We start from the raw sequence: 16,725 nt of genomic DNA, 5'->3' as shown, positions 1-16,725 counted from the left end.
CCAATTGTGGTTGGTCTTGACCGATTGGTCGTGTTTTTAGGCGGGCCCGTGGTGATTGTGTTGACATGCTCTGGGCCCTTTGAATCTACATCTACACCGTCCATCTATGCCTGCGAAGATGGATGGTTGAGACTGATTTGCGACTCATGTAATGTTCCGCAAACCCTAATTTAGGGTTTCACGTCCACGCTGCTTTGGTTGGACGAATTGAAAAGCCATGCTACCTTTTGGGGAGACCGACCATGCGGGGTACGCATTGGTCCGGTGTTGAACATTCCAATACCTGCTTGAGGGTTATTGATTCGATCTAAGCCATCCAATCATGCTGGTGAAGTTGGATGGTCGTGATTGTTTCTGAGACTGATATGGACAGTCCAGATGCTCAATCAGGCTAGTATTACATTCCGAGAGTTATAGCCTGTACGGGTATTTCGTACGTGCCTCCTTATTTAATACTTGGAAATTTGTGTTGCTCTGCTGAGAGAAACACTCAGTCGTCATGCCGCACCAATGATAAGAGTGGAGCAGTACAGGAAATACAAGGTTGGTCATGCATTAATTGGTAATGCTATAAATTTATAGTGAAGAAGTATTCTCCACTTTATCAGTGACTTTATCCCTTGCAGGATGTTAGCGCATAGTTTTTGGGCTTTTACAATTTTATGCTTAAATGAAAATCCACCATCAACACGGGACTATCCGACTGTTGGAGTCTTCCAAAAGTATATTTTATTTTTGATTATATAGTCAGAGACTAAGAAGAATCCCACATATATGCTAAAAAAAATCCCCCATGAACTTTGATTTTATTACTATATATATATATATATATATATATATATATATATATATATATATATATATATATATATATACATACATATACATATACATATATGATCATAAAAGAAAAACTTTCCTTCATGGCATTATAAATAAGGAAATAAGAAACAACGCAACATAACCTAAATATCGTATACCAGTATGCAAATTATGTTTCTAATGACCTTTTTGTGGTTCTCTTGAAAGTAATATTGTCCGCCACGAACATCCTGGAAAGAGTGCATTAATGAAAATCATGACACGTTCGGAAGTCATGATAGATGGAGAAAACACAACCTCAAAAAAGTTTGGGACCTCAGAGAAAGAATGAATGATTTTTTCACTTTCACTCGATTTTCACCAAGTAAAAATGTAAGTAAACTCTTATACGCCCTAATTAATTAGTACTTAATTCCGAGAGAATAACAATAGATATATATTCAGAACAGATACATGTCGATGTTTTGAAAAATGCATTACCACGGAAAAAGAAAATTAATGATCGGAATATTTTAATACGCAATATAAATTTCATGGTTCCCACTTTTCAAAAGTGAAAAAAAAATTGTTTCAGGGAAGTGAATAGAAATATGTTTCAAGAAATCTGAGATTACATAAGTGTATCTTATATTGGATAACCACGGATGAACGGTAATATACCATGATACAAGATTGATCCCTCTAGAGATAGAAGAAAAGACAATCATCACTTGACAACGGTAATTAAAATTTCTACAAGGATCAAAAGCTCATGAAAGGTAAAAGTGACAATGACGTTGAGAAAGAGAAAGAATGCATTACACATCAAAAGAAAAAGAAAGACTGCACTTTTTACAAGATTCCTGTAGGTACTTAATCAAGAGCCAATATATTCAGATGACGAAGACGAATGGAAGGATTTCTTGCAGGATCTAGAGAAACCAGAAACCAAACGACATTGAGAGTTGAGTAAAACATAAATTTTTTGACTCATGATTTTGAATTGGAATTTTTTAAACACTAACTCGAAACGGAAAAATCATATCAAAGATTAATATGAAAAAAAAAACAGAAATATGAGTTGAAAAAGTCTAAAAATTATAAAAACTGAAAAAAGATTGGAATGTTATAACGTTTTTCCAATTTTTTATGTAGCACGATTTTGATCAGGTTAAAAAAGGCGAAAAGTTCTAGCATCTTATGACAATAAAGATGATTAAGGGCAAGAGAAAAACTTGAAATTAATGGACGAGACAAGGCATATTCATTCACATATGGGAGTAGTTTTAAATGAAACTATTTTCACTTTTTATTTTGTCAATTTATATTCTTGGTAAGGTATGCTATAACCCCAGTTATATTTTTCACATTATCGTATGCTTCCCTGGATTTTGGATTATCGATTTAAAGGTATTAACAACTGCTTGGCCAACTTTGTTGGCTTTTGTATTATTTTATCTAATTGTTATGTTTTGTAATTTGATTTTTTAATCACATCAGACTGTTTTTCAGTTTGAGAATAGATTTTCTGGGTTGTTTTTTCTTTTTTATGATTCACACTTATTGCTTTTAATATTTTTAAAAGAAAGAAAAATCTTCCGAAAAATTTACTGAAGCAAATGCTAGAATTTTCCATTTATTCCTTTGAAGTAAATACTTCAACTTTTGTTCCTTTTAATATTCAACCATGCTTGCATGTGCTATTTTTCTAATTTTTTGGATAATGACGCCTAACATCATCCACATAAATATATTATACTTTGACTGCTATTATCTTGCACGGGTGATGTTCAGGTCTAAATATCAATTGATCAAATTTAATTGTCATTAGTGATATTTGGACAAAAGGCACCAAACAATCAATTTTAAGAACACCTTCATTAGTGATATTTGGATAAAACAAACCATATTATATCAATGAAAATTAGTGATATTTGGATAAAAGAAACCATATTATATCAATGATAATACCTAAATGGTAGAAGCATTTTAGTGTTGTTTTAAAGCATTTTCATGGTACATATTGAGCTAAAGTTCGGTGTCTAATATCTAAGACTGCGGTTTGACACTAACCAAAGGTTGAGTCGGGGCCGTAAGGCCCCGGTGATACCTAGCCTATATTATAACAAGAAGTGATGTTTGTCTAGCCTGTTGAATCCAACCATCGATTTTGTCATCCCATGGCGCAGATATAAAGTTGGGTGAGGGATATTCCGGGGCGTCGGATGGGAAGACAAACATAAAGTGGCCATCGGTTTCCTGTTTTAAAGATGTTTATTGATTCGTATCAACAGCTAACCGGATTCCCGAATTTAAACACATACCGAGTGGATTTCCTAATCTGAGTTTCTGGTGTCTTTGTTCACCTCTATATAAGGCTGGGTTTGGTAATGTTTTTATTTTTCCAAAATCACTTTCAAAACCTATATATGTCAATAATTTTTGGAACTGGTGTTTGGTAAAAAAAAATCAAAGTGCTTTTTACCCAAAGCACTTCCCAAATTCCTCAATTTTCAAAAGCTGGGGAGGAGGAGCTTTTAAAAGCTACAAAAGCATAAGCTTTGGTCCCACCTAAATTTAATACTTGATTTATCTTTTTTGTCCCTATTTTATTTTATAAATGAGAAAAGTTACCCTTAAACTTATATACAACCAATTTTTTATTTGTTATATTTTAGTCTTTATTAAAATTAAATATATAAGATTACACAGAGCTTTTAGCTAGTTGGCAACCGAGCGACAAGCTGGGCTCCAACTCCTCTTTGAATCGCAACACCTAAACAATAAAAAATAAAACTACCTAATCCACTACTAGCGTCATTGCTAACCAAACAGTTCCTTAGACGCTTGAAAAAAACCAGAGTATCCTCACCGAGCTCTCCTAAGGTAGAGAAGGCCAGAACACCCAAGCCATAACCATGTGCAGCACACTTGTCCAAATATTTGGTACGTTTACGTGAGACCGCACCAGAAATAGCCTTACCTGGAGCGAAAGAGCGCACACCATCACCAGTGAATGGAGATACACATGTAACATCCATACAAACATCTTTCCCGTTTTTCCAATTAAGGACAAGGATATCGGCAGGTTTTAGATCGTTGCCATCATCCGACTGAAAACCGAGGGAAACCTCCTTGCGTGCCGGAACATTAGCCTTGTAACAAATGTCTACGACAGTGTCATGAACCACATCATGGAGAAATTTATAACCAATATCTTTGGCACAATGAAGCGCGTGATCTCCAAAAATATCCATAGACTTGTTGCGACTTGGGCACAAACTATTCTCAACAAACAAAGGAATACCCAAATGATAGCAAAGCACATCTCTAAATTGTCTGGGTCCAAGGCATTGATTAAGCCCACTGATGGGAACCGCCAAAAGATAGTCTTGATCATGCTTGACACGGTTACATTGCCAAAGGACGGAATCTCTTTCAGACATATGAAAGTGGTCTGGGATATGCTTCTTAACTGCGTCAAAATAAACTACTGCCAGGGAATGCATGGAAGGGGGGGCAGTATCATCGACAGTGTAAGTAGACGGTAATCCACATATCTGAGTGAAGGTCTGAAGAGCCAACTGAAAGGCTGAACCTTTATCCGTTGAGAATAAGTTACTAAGGATCGTTTTCTGCACTGAAGTAGTCTGGCTCTGAGAAGAAAGGTAGCAGTAAGCACGAGTGTCAGCCATGGTATAAATGTCAAGTCCACCATCCTTAATAAGTAAGGTAGCTAATCTCTTCTGTAAAGGACCAAAACCCGCACCATCACCAGTAATCAGAAGCCTCAAGTACTGATAAAGCTGGTCGTCAAAGAGATCAGTGGCAGGTTGTAGAGCAGCCGGACTAGTAGTTCGCATAGCAAAATAAAGTCTAGATACGCCAGTACAATTGCGAAGTAAAAGCATCTCACTTTGAGGGTCCTTGAGTTTTTTAATCGCGTCCATTATTTGAATAGTTTTGTGCACCCTATTCAACAACATGTCGCTGATGAAGCCCATATCCAAACTCACTGGACCACCCAAAAGTTTAACACCCTTAGAAGGCCTACCAATATCCGGAGGGAAAACATCATCCATTGTACTCCTGGGATCAGTAGAAGGCCAAAAAACTTCCGTCTTCTTTATATTGAGATGTAAACCCCTGCCTGGTCCTTCAGTTTCAATTATTCGCAAAGCCTTAGCCACTTTAGTCTTTAAATATTATTATTTTTTATTTTCAAACTATTTCATTTACCATTTCATTTCATTTATCAATAACAAAAATAAAAACAAATATTAAATAATTATTTAATTAATTTTAGTTTGATTTTTTGTTTGAAACTTATATATATATATATATATATATATATATATATATTAAAAAGTGGGTAAGTAAAATTTTTTTTTTAACAATCATAATAATAGTAACAATTAGTAAATTTAATATTATATATATTTATATTGAATAGTAAAAATAAATTTATTTTTAAAACCAATAAAATCGAATAAAACTATTTTCAAAGATGTCTGTTTTTGTCATTTGCTACAACAACAATGGTTGAATTTGATATTTTACCAAACACACTTTGACTGCTTTTTTAATCAGCTTTAACTTTAGTTAATATTTTACCAAACATCAAACTGCTTTTCTCTCACAGCAACGCACAACAGAAAAGTGCTTCTACAACAGCTGCATCAATACCAAAGCCTAAGAAACCTTTAGTCGTTATTTCCCTTTTCTCATGCAAAGTAAACGGAATCAGAGTGTTAATTGTTTGTTGATTTTTTTTCACGGTTTTTTTTCTCAGGGAAGGTATCGAATCAGATAGATATGCAGCTTTTAGGGCTGTTGTAATGGATTCATGCATCGAAAAGATTAGGTATTAAATTTATTTTATTTTTTTGGTCAGTAATTTGATTAATTAATGTCAAGCATATGAGATTCTTCATCTTACAAGCAGCTACCGAGTGGAACCATGGTTTTCTACCATTGATGAACATAAAGCGACGTCATCCGTTTCCTGTTTTAACTATGTTTATTGATTATTGGCGATGCAATTCTCTTGCTCCAGTTTTTTTTGTTTTTTGATCGACTCTTGCTCCGGTTACTGTATGGAATCTATTAGATGAACGCTGTCAAATTTTTGGTTTTTTATGTATTAATATTAATGTATTAATTGGAGTAGAATCTTGGCTTTGTAGTGAAACGGGTGTACAAATAATGGAGAGTGTCTTCTCCGAGCACCGTTCTGTCCTTTCATGAGGGTTTAGATTGTTTACGGTGCAGTTCGGTTTTAATTCAGTTTGAGCTCTCTTCTAATAGTGGAACAAAGCATGGGATTCTGTTAAAAAAAATTCTTTTTTTCTTATCCAGCTCATGTATTTTGTTCCCTAATATTTTTGCGTTTATGTAGTTACCTTTTTTGCGCTATGTGTGATTCTTCTCCTCTATTCCGAGAGGTTTGCGTTTCACTTCGGATAATTGTCAATCTATATGCTAAACATGAAAGTTTCTAATAAGAACCGTATCAAACAACTTTTTGTGCGAACTAAGTGCTTTATGAAAATGTTTAGCTGAGCCTGAGGTTGACGGGCAAGTGTGTTGATAATTGCTGGATTGAGTATCGACTGGGGAATTGGCAACTAATTAAGTTTTTTTTTTCTCTTCCAGCATAATTTTCCAAGAACGTTGGAGGCTCTAAAACTGCAAATGCTTTCACCTGCATCAGCAGAAGTACTGACGAGGAAGTTTGATGAAATAGATCAATTGACGAATCAAGGAAACCGGTACATACAAACTCTTACTGCACCAATTTGGTTCCCCACCTCATAAATTAAGCCTCACTTTTTGTTCTTACTTACAGGGATGAATTCTACCAGGCTGTTTATGGTGTTTTTGATGATCAATTTGATGCTATGAATGCTGTTTTGAATGGCAAAGAGTCATTTGCACGCCAGATGATTGTTTGCTCTATTGGCTGGTTCTTCTTTATGAGTAGTCTAATATCTGCCGTTTCTGCAATAATTACTAGCTTATCAAATGAACATCCTTCCTGTGGTGTAATGTAAACAATCATCCTACATATATACGACCATTAGGAAGTGGTATAACACCTGAAAAATTCAGGTATGCTTGCATTTGTCTCCTCTCTGTTTCGGCATGTTTTGGTATTGGAATCCCTAATACTTGCTTTGCATGTCTTTGTGCCTTTGGTTTTCGCATGATGCAGTTTCGTTTTGGTTCAATACGAACAACAAATGAGCCACTCCGATGTTAAATATTCCAATATTCTACTTGATGCGTGCGTACTTGATTTTTTAGGCAACCTTAATAGGTCATCAGAATTCACACGTGACAAGTGCAGTACGAAGAATGGTGGTCCATATCCCCATTATTTCCAAACAGGTCAATCTTCCGATAAGAGTGATGTCTTTGGATTTGGAATGCTACTTCTTGAGCATAACACAGGACGACGAGCATAAAAAATCAGCTAGGAAGAGAGCCAAAAGGTAGCCATACTTGAATGAGTAACTCCATTATATTTTTAGTTGAACAGTCTAAGCGTTTTGGTTTTCTTTACATTTCAAATTATCCTGTTTCCTAGAAATTTTTCAAGAGATTCTCTTATGTACTAAATATCTCACAGGGAAACGACGTTAATTCTGCAAACTTGGATTACTTCGCTTCAAATTTTTATGTTTATTTCCTAGATATTTCATCTTAATCATAATTGATTTTATAGAGACTACATTTCTTCCCAAATTTTCTAATCCACAGCCGTGGCCGTAAACCCCGGCTGATTAGACATGACCAATAAAACACCAAAAATACAATCCCTTGCTAAGCCCTAGGTCGTTTCCAATGTTGGGTCGTAAGTCTCGTCTACTATGATCCGGTTAACTAAACACGATATTATAACTTGGCTATTTAAATGCTGGTTAAAGGATACAAATCGAACGATACAAACAACTTAAAAAAATTGATAGAGGTTGAGCCCCGGCCGTAGACCGGGGTGATACCTAATTTTTTTGTTATAAAAAGATGTGGTCCTTGTCTTTGTGATCACAGAGTCATAGAACGGACATGATTCATCCGGGAGGCCCATCCGTCGATTTCTGTCTTCCGGATCGAGTTTTTAATTTAGACGGCCAGGAATTTTTAGTATTGTTACGGGGTGGGTATGTGGGTGAACAAATTTCGGTTGATTTTTTTTTCTACCTTCTTTAATGAAATTGAGTTCTGATCTTTGAGGTTTGGTTAGTGAGGGAGACAGATGCGGACAAAGCGAGAGATGCTTTCTTCTTCTTTGTTTCTGTTGGTGCAGAAATGATCACTCCAGCAATCTTCGAGATGCGGGAAAGTTGATCCAATCGCTACCGTTGATGAAAAATCTCCAAAGAATTAATCAAAAGAGGTGGGGGTACCTGTAAAAACACTCCGATGTTAAAATCAGTGGATAATCTATGCAAGTGTATTATGCTGAAAAGAATAAAATTTTGTACCTTTTGATTTGAGATTTTGCCTCTATATATAGGCAGAAAATAGATGTAGCTTTAGGATTTTGATAGTTATCCAAATAACCTCTCTCATCTGTATAAATCCCAAATAACAACCAGATTCATGATAAATTTTAATATTTATCATAATCTTCACTTATCCCAAATAATTATTATCTTGAATAATAATTGTAACTACTTAAGATAAATATCCTCTTTTATCAGGATTTATCTTAAATAATATTTAATAATTATCTATAATAACTATTCCATGAAAATCTTAACCTCTTTTATTAAGATCTTTTAACCCATGGAGTTGTGGGTTTCCATAACAAACCCACCGGTTTCCATAATAAACCAAATCCAGACTTCCATAATAAGCCTTGTGGGTTTCCATAACCGGTTTCTATAATAAACCAAATCCAAGCTTCCATAATAAGCATTGTGGGTTTCCATAACAAACCCACCGGTTTCCATAATAAACCAAATCCAGGCTTCCATAATAAGCCTTGTGGGTTTCCATAACAAACCCACCGGTTTCCATAATAAACCAACCCCAAGCTTCCATAATAAGCCTTGTGGGTTTCCATAACAAACCTACCGGTTTCCATAATAAACCGGATTTAGGCTTCCATTATAAGCCTCATGTGATACGCACGTACGCTTTTTTAATAGGGTACAAACATCGCTCCCTCTTAATTCTCAACTTGTTGATGGATTAAGAAAATCAAAAGAAGAACTAACCTTCGCAGCTCGCTATATGTTGTTTATCCGATAACCTTTCTTGGCCTTGGCCAACTTGTTATGCAGATTAAGAAAATCAAAAAGAAGAACTAACCTTCGCGGCTTGTTCAAATTCGTCATATGATGTTTATTCGATAACCTCTCGTGGCCTTGGCCAGCTTGTTGTGTGGATTTTCCCCAAAGTTGGCTTAATTATTCGAAGCACCAAAAGTGTACTCAATCATCTCATAAGACATTGTTCTTTAATGACCAAACACGTTCAAAGTACCAACAACTTACTTAAAACTCCATATAGTATTACCCAAACGCCAAACATATCAGCATGTTATGTTCTCTTTGCTCTTCCATTAGCTAACATATGACCTAAGTGTTGGTCTTGTAAATCTTCTCTAATCTCATCTCCCACCCTTATGGTGAATGAAGCATTTCCTTGGTTTTTCTCTTTGATAGAAAAACGCTCCAATTTATCTCTTTAATAGAAAAATTATCAGGATCAAATTAATAATTCAACTTCAACTTTGAGAACATACCTCACTTGAATGCAGGTTGCTCCAGTAATTTGTTAGGCACATTGGTCGCCCACTTGTTCCCGTACTGGCCTAGAACTTGCTGACTCAATGCTCATGTGTCCGTGAATAATATACGACAATCTCTGGTCTACGGGTTGACTGTCTCTAGCTTTTCGTCGTACATTTCCTTTCTTTCGCTCCACCTCCTTTACTAAACGCTTTTCTTTTTATTTTTCTCTTTATTAGAAAGACATTGCAGCTATTTCCTTGATTAGCAAAACACTTATGTTTTTCTCTTTATTAGAAAAACATTGCAAGCATTTCCTTAATAAGCAAAACACTTTGTTTTTCTCTTTATTAGAAAAACATTGCAAGCATTTCATCCGCATGTGTTCTTCAACATTTTTCCTTTGCTCCTTTCGCTCCATTATAGCTTCAGCTTAATTATATTGTAATACTTTGTTTTCGCCTTTCTCTTTACTAGAAAGACATCGCAACAATTTCCTTCATAACCAAAATACTTCTCCTTTGTCTTTCTCTTTTATAGAAAGACATTGCAAGTATTTCCTTCATAATTAAAATACTTCGCCTTTGATAAGTAAAATATCTCGCCCTTGTCTTCCTCTTTATTAGAAAAACATTGCACGTATTTCTTTAATAAATACATGCAAAAAGTTCTCATTTGTGATTATAAATTCGCTTTTATAATGTAACAACTAGTGAGGACATACCTCCTCGGGCGTTCGTTCCTTCCATCTTATTCGCCCCCAGTACTTGCCACGATACTGAAAAAGATGTCTTCTATTATTCGACTTCTTTAAACAAGTTGGTTTTGATTGCATGCTAGGCGTCACTTTAGACGCCCCCAATATCTAAAGAGATATTCTCGAATAGAAAAGACGTCCCCTTGTGAAGCAGGAACTAGATCTATTATATCCGCTCCTCACTTGCTAGATGGATCTGGGCTTATGGTATCTTTTCCGTTGCCATCTTATTTCGGGGTTCATCGTGATTTTTCCTTTTGGAATCGCCTCGAAATGTTATCTTGATGTGGCGTGTCCCTCGGTTCCGGACCCTTTCGCCGCACATGAAAACTTTGATTTCTTTGCTTATCTTCAATTGATTATGTTGCTGACGAACTTCGAGCAATAAATCAAAAGAACTTTGAATTCGATCATGTTTCTATGCACGAACCTCGAACTCGGTCATATTTCTGATTTTCATCTTTTTTTCTTAACTACCAGCTGGCACAGTTGGTTAAGGTCGCATGCATGGCAGCTTCGCTGTATGATGACCTGGTAGGACTATGCGCCGACGCTGACGTGGCTTTGACGAATTTTCCATGATGGTGATGACATGGTATAATGGGATGACGTGGCATCCATGCAAAAACCACAAGTTGCTGAAGTGGTAGTAGTCGATGGTGTGGCACATAGATCAAACACCAAACACGTGGAGCTTAGCATGGCCTCATGCTGTACTTTTAGCTCACTAAAGTCCCACATGCTAGTTTTGTAAACTTTTGAACATTACATTGTTATTTTAAGCTGGCACCATGCTTACGGCAGAGACGAACCCTTCTATGACCCATTGTCTGTCTTTCCGTGTATAATGCTTAGCTCAATATGTAGGCTGTAGCATTTGGATTTCTCCGACTGTTTGCTTCCATAAGTACGTTTCGTACTCTATTCAAAAGCGTCACCGCCATAATCTCCACGAATTTGAATTCGTATAAGATTCAAAAACTCGGCATCTTGTCAAACTCCTGCAGCTTCCCAAGTTCATATTCGTCCATAGTTGGCTTTATTCGGAATTCTAACAGTCATTTGGTGCTACAACCCCTCGTAATGAGTTCATAAACCCAAATTACATAGCCCATCCAAAATATGCATCCCGTACACGTTGGTTCATGACCTTAATTCGTGCCTTCACCTTTCTTTGACGACCGGACTGAGATAGCACTTGCACCTAGCTTTTGAGGTCACGTGAAATGATGCCAGCTCTTCGCTGTGAGCATCACCGTTCGACTCTTCTCCTCCATAGGAACCAAATTACCGTTCTTAGTCACTGACCATCGTAGCGTCTTAAGAGTCCAACTCCTCGTAAAATTATGGAGTCGATTCCTTGTGAAATTAAGAAACTAGTTCCTATTGATCTCAACTTTTGTTTTCCTATGATTACTCAAGAAGTTATTTTACGTCGTGTTCTCAAAGCTGGCAGAAGTTCGATCCCTGTAAGAGTTAAGAGTTTGCTTCTGCAGTCGTCGTTTCAGCCTTGCTAACTTCATACGGTGAGTGCTGCGTTGTTCCTTTTCACGCCTAGACTTCTTTGAGTGACTATCATTGTTGCGATCGACCCTCTGCATATGCTTCACATGATTTGTTCCTTCATGTCTATCCCTCTCGGATACATAGTAGTGATCATTATTGATGTCATATCGACCATTATAGCCATCATCACGGTGATCTCGGCTCTGGTATTCGTCCCTGACGTCCTATTTTCTTCTTTCGTTGCTTTGGCTATGTCGACGACGAAGATCGTCATGAAGTTCACTCCATCTGTGTGCATTGAAAAACTCTCGATGTCGGTATGATCTCTCGCTGCTGGAACGAGGGATAACAGCTTCTTCGATTTCCTTTCTTTTCTCTAGCGCAACCTTAAGCCGTTTGTTCTCTCTTACAATCTCTTGCAAACGCTCCCTTACTCTTAGGTCGATAGGTGTTACGTGAGGTCCGCTAGCCTGTGTAACCCGTGGGTCATAGACTCGAGCAGCCGGTGGTATAGCTTGCATAGCTGGTGAGACATTAACCTGAGAAGCTGACCGAACGTTAGCTGGTTCTGCAGATAGATCGTCAAATCGAGAGCGCACTCCTCTGTTAACGAGGTCGGCCTGTCGTCGTTCATGGATGCTTGGATGCTGTTCTTGAAAACCTTCTCGATGATGGAAGCTTCGGCTGATGGTTGGAGATGGTGACCTGCGCATCGAGACGTTGTTCTCTCCGAACCTTGAAAATATCCCTCAAACCGAGATCGAGATGTTGCCGATGACGACATCGATGTTTCTCTTCCATCCCGTTCGTCGTAATCTCCTTGGACAACAGCACTTCTGAACGTTCGAGGGTTTGCTTGTTGATTCATCAAACTTCTGATGGGCACATCTACATCCATCTCAGGTTGATTTACTCCTGATGCATCCATAAGCCTCTCTTTCCTTTTAACAACTTTGGCAGAACTTTCTGCGACTTTTTTGGATCTTCCCACAACTTTCTGAAAACGTTCAGAATCCTTCAGCAACTTTCTGAAAGTGTTCAGAAGCTCCTGCAACTCTCTGAACTGTGTTTTGTAACTTTCTGCTACGTCGTTGGAACTTCATGTAACTTTCTGGTACGTCGTTAGACTTCCTACAACTTTCTGGAAATTCTGAAAAGGTTGTGAAACCTTCTGTGACCTCCGTAAAGGTTGTGAAAATTTCTGTAACTTCTGAAAAGGTTGTGAAACCTTCTGTAACTTTTTGTTCACAATGATTTTGAAACCCTAGTTTCGAAAATCGTTTGAGAACGGCTTCTATCAAATGGGGAGCACAAACTTTTCTTCGTATCCCCTTAGTCGGCGCCAAAAGATGTTGGTGCAAAAATAATCACTCCAACAATCTTCGAGATGCGGGAAAGTTGATCCAATCGTTATCGTTGATGAAAAATCTCCAAAGAATTGATCAAAAGAGGTGGGGGTACCTGCAAAAACACTCCGATGGTAAAATCAACGGATGTTCTATGCAAGTATATTATGGTGAAAAGAATAGAATTCTGTACCTTTTGATTTGAGATTTTGCCTCTATATATAGGCAGAAAATAGATATAGCTTTAGGGTTTTGATAGTTATCCAAATAACCTCCCTCATCTGTATAAATCCCAAATAACAACCAGATTCATGATAAATTCTAATATTTATCATAATCTTCACTTATCCCAAATAATTATTATCTTGAATAATAATTATAACTACTTAAGATAAATATCCTCTTTTATCAGGATTTATCTTAAATAATATTTAATAATTATCTATAATAACTATTCCATTAAAATCTTAACCTCTTTTATTAAGATCTTTTAACCCATGGAATTGTGGGCTTCCATAACAAACCCACCGGTTTCCATAATAAACCAAATCATGACTTCCGTAATAAGCCTTGCGGGTTTCCATAACAAACCCACCGGTTTCCATAATAAACCAATTCAGGCTTCCATAATAAGCATGTGGGTTTCCATAACAAACCCACCGGTTTTCATAATAAACCAAATCCAGGCTTTCATAATAAGCTTTGTGGGTTTCCATAACAAACCCACCAGTTTCCATAATAAATCAACCCTAGGCTTCCATAATAAACCTTGTGGGTTTCCATAACAAACCCACCGATTTTCATAATAAACCGGATTTAGGCTTCCATTATAAGCCTCATGTGATACGCAAGTAGTACGCTATTTTAAGAGCATCTCCAATGCTAGGGGTGAAGGTCTTAAAAAGACAAGACACCTAGGATTTAGCACTTTTCTAACCAAAAATTTATCTCCAATGCCAAGGTCAAGGTAAGGTAAAAGCATGACATGGATGCCATCTCATAAGAAAGGGTAAAGGAGAAAGTCATATCTTTACCTTCTCCATGACCCAAGGTCTTTTGACACATAATCAATTCTTTATTCCAAAATTAATTTGTCTCTAAGTTCTAGGGTAGTAATATCTTGGCATTGGAGATGAAATTTGAGATAGAAAGTATAACTTTCATTTTTTTTAGCCACATAGTAATGACCCACAACAAAAAGGTATTAATAGGACCTCCACCTAGGATTACCTTCACCCCTAGCATTGGAGATGCTCTTAATAGGGTACAAACAGTTTCCTTGGCTGAGTTACCCGCAATCCATACTGAGAAGAAAATCAAAACATGTGTATTTGATCTTCTCTTTTGAAGATATAAGAGATGTGAAGAAGAAAGATGAAAAAAAAAGATGGAGACCAGGTTTATAAACACGAATTCTAGGGTTTGCTCTCTTAATCTTTAGCTTATCTCATGTTCTTATTTTGATGTTTTCACGGTTGCTTTCTTTTTATCATGACTTAATTATGCAGTTATGCTTGGTCAATTCTTCTGTTGATTGAAAAATTTATTTAATCGGTGAATGTTATAATTTCTTATTTTGATGTTTATGTTCTACTTATTAAGATCTAATTATGCTTCATCAGGACTTCTCAATTCTACTATTACCCGTTTGCTTATATCATTCCTTATACAGTGATCAATTTAGGGTTTACTTTCAGTAACATAAATCAACGAATTATACCCTTATATATTTTGGTTCTTCTAGAATACCTTATCTATTTTGTGATTTGTTTTTGTAATTTCAGTTGTATAGGAGAAGGGTTCAACTATGGATGAACTTCTGTCGTGATAGTTAAGTTATGTGTGTTTGCATTCAACTTCCTTTTGATATGTGTGCTCTATGTGGTCCTTTGATCTATTTAGTTATCCATGGTAGAGCTTTGAAAGAAGTGCTTTCGGAGTTCATTGATATCCCATTGCCATGTGATTACAAATAGGCAATTTACCTGATATGTGTGCTCTATGTGGTTGTATGATATGTTTAGTTATCCATGGTAGAGCTTTGAAAGAAGTGCTTTCGGTGTTTATTGATATTCCATTGCCAGGTGATTGCGAAATAAGAAATTCGCAAGTGTAAACTTCTGTCTCATCTGTTTTTAAACCTTATTGATATTTTATTATTTGGCGAAGCGCTCATATGAAGTTCAATACTTCATTATTCAATAAAGATGCCATACTAACTCCAATTTTTCAGTTATCTAAATTACAAAACACAGTTAACGTTTTATGGTGATGAGCTGTTTGAATTTCAGTTTATCTCATTGCAGAATGCACATTATGGTTTTATGTAGTTAATGCAAGTCAGAAGTTGTTCCCCTCTCCCCAGCTTTATTCAATGTTGATTTTAAATCATTATAAGTATCCATGACTAATCTTTTGTTGTTTCCTTTTAAATTAGGATGTCGAGGTGCATACTTATCTCTCTTTATCTGCGCTCACCTTTTGTCTGTTCTTATACATAAGCAAAATTCGTTTTTCTGTAACTTTAAATCATTCATGAAGTTAGCATAAGGAAGCTGAGTAAAGTAGGAAATTATTTCCTTTTCGTACTTAATAGATATTATTTAGCATGTAAAAGCGTTGTGTTCATTTGCCTTCCCCCTTGCTTTTCGATGGGTTTATATCATCATTTGGCCTCATTGAGTGTAAATTTTTATGGTGTTGTTGTGTAATGCAGTCTGTAGTCCAAATCGAAGTTCATGTAATGTATTCTTTGCTTAATAGATTTATCTGTGTCTTTGCATCTACCAGGATTTCCGACAGAATTATGACGCTTCCACATGCAGGGCCATTTAAGTGCCAATATATATTTGCTTCAGATAGTCATGGAGACTCATGCCAGCCAGCCTTCTATCCGAAATATCAGACCTTTGGCGGGTTTGTAGGGTTAAATATCATTGGTCTTTAGATGGCTTCTGTCTAGGTTTGTTGTTCCGGATCAAGACACATCTTTGTGGTTGCATTGGAATTTAAGTAGAATTGGCCAGTATCAAGGTTTTGAAGAGGCATTGTAGGAAGTTTACTAATTTGTGATAGTTGGAGAGCTTTTTGATGAGACTAATAGCCATTGTAGTACTCGATAGGCTGCCCACTGGTGTTAATTAATGTTTCGTGCTCTACCATTTTGTATCAATTGAGAGAGAATATTAATTGAGATACACATTTGAAGGAAAAAATTAAGAGAAAAAGTAATTTAAAGAATACGTTGGGGATTTCAGGTACATGGTCTCTTCCAGGTATTTTCCCTCGGGTCTATGATTTCTTGATTATGTTTTCTGTTGATAGATAAGTAGTAATAATACCGACAGGAATGAAATGGGATATGAATGAATATATTAGTTTATAATTTATTATAAGAGTATCATGCTGTACGGATCAGTGTTACTGCTGTAGCCTATTGCAATTTATAAAAATTTGCTTCTCTGGAATATTTTTAGTTTCAATTGGTTATTAGTTACTGCTTCCTCCAGTAAGGGCACAGTCAAGTCTCACGTTTTTTGTCTTTTAGCAAAGCGCTAGATAAGAGTCGAGGGCC

General features: G+C 36.5%; 1 long non-coding RNA gene across 1 annotated transcript; it reads left to right on the top strand.

Annotated features, from left to right (window-relative positions):
* The first annotated feature begins 14,334 nt into the window (after positions 1-14,334).
* LOC113361984 lies at positions 14,335-16,411 on the top strand. Its single transcript, XR_003365474.1, has 2 exons — positions 14,335-14,571; positions 15,942-16,411. It is a non-coding gene; the product is annotated as an uncharacterized LOC113361984 (long non-coding RNA).
* Positions 16,412-16,725: the final 314 nt, after the last annotated feature.

This window comes from Papaver somniferum, chromosome 3 (assembly GCF_003573695.1).
Source record: "Papaver somniferum cultivar HN1 chromosome 3, ASM357369v1, whole genome shotgun sequence".
In the NCBI taxonomy this organism is placed as follows: domain Eukaryota; kingdom Viridiplantae; phylum Streptophyta; class Magnoliopsida; order Ranunculales; family Papaveraceae; genus Papaver; species Papaver somniferum.
This window is presented reverse-complemented; position numbering and strand designations above follow the sequence as displayed.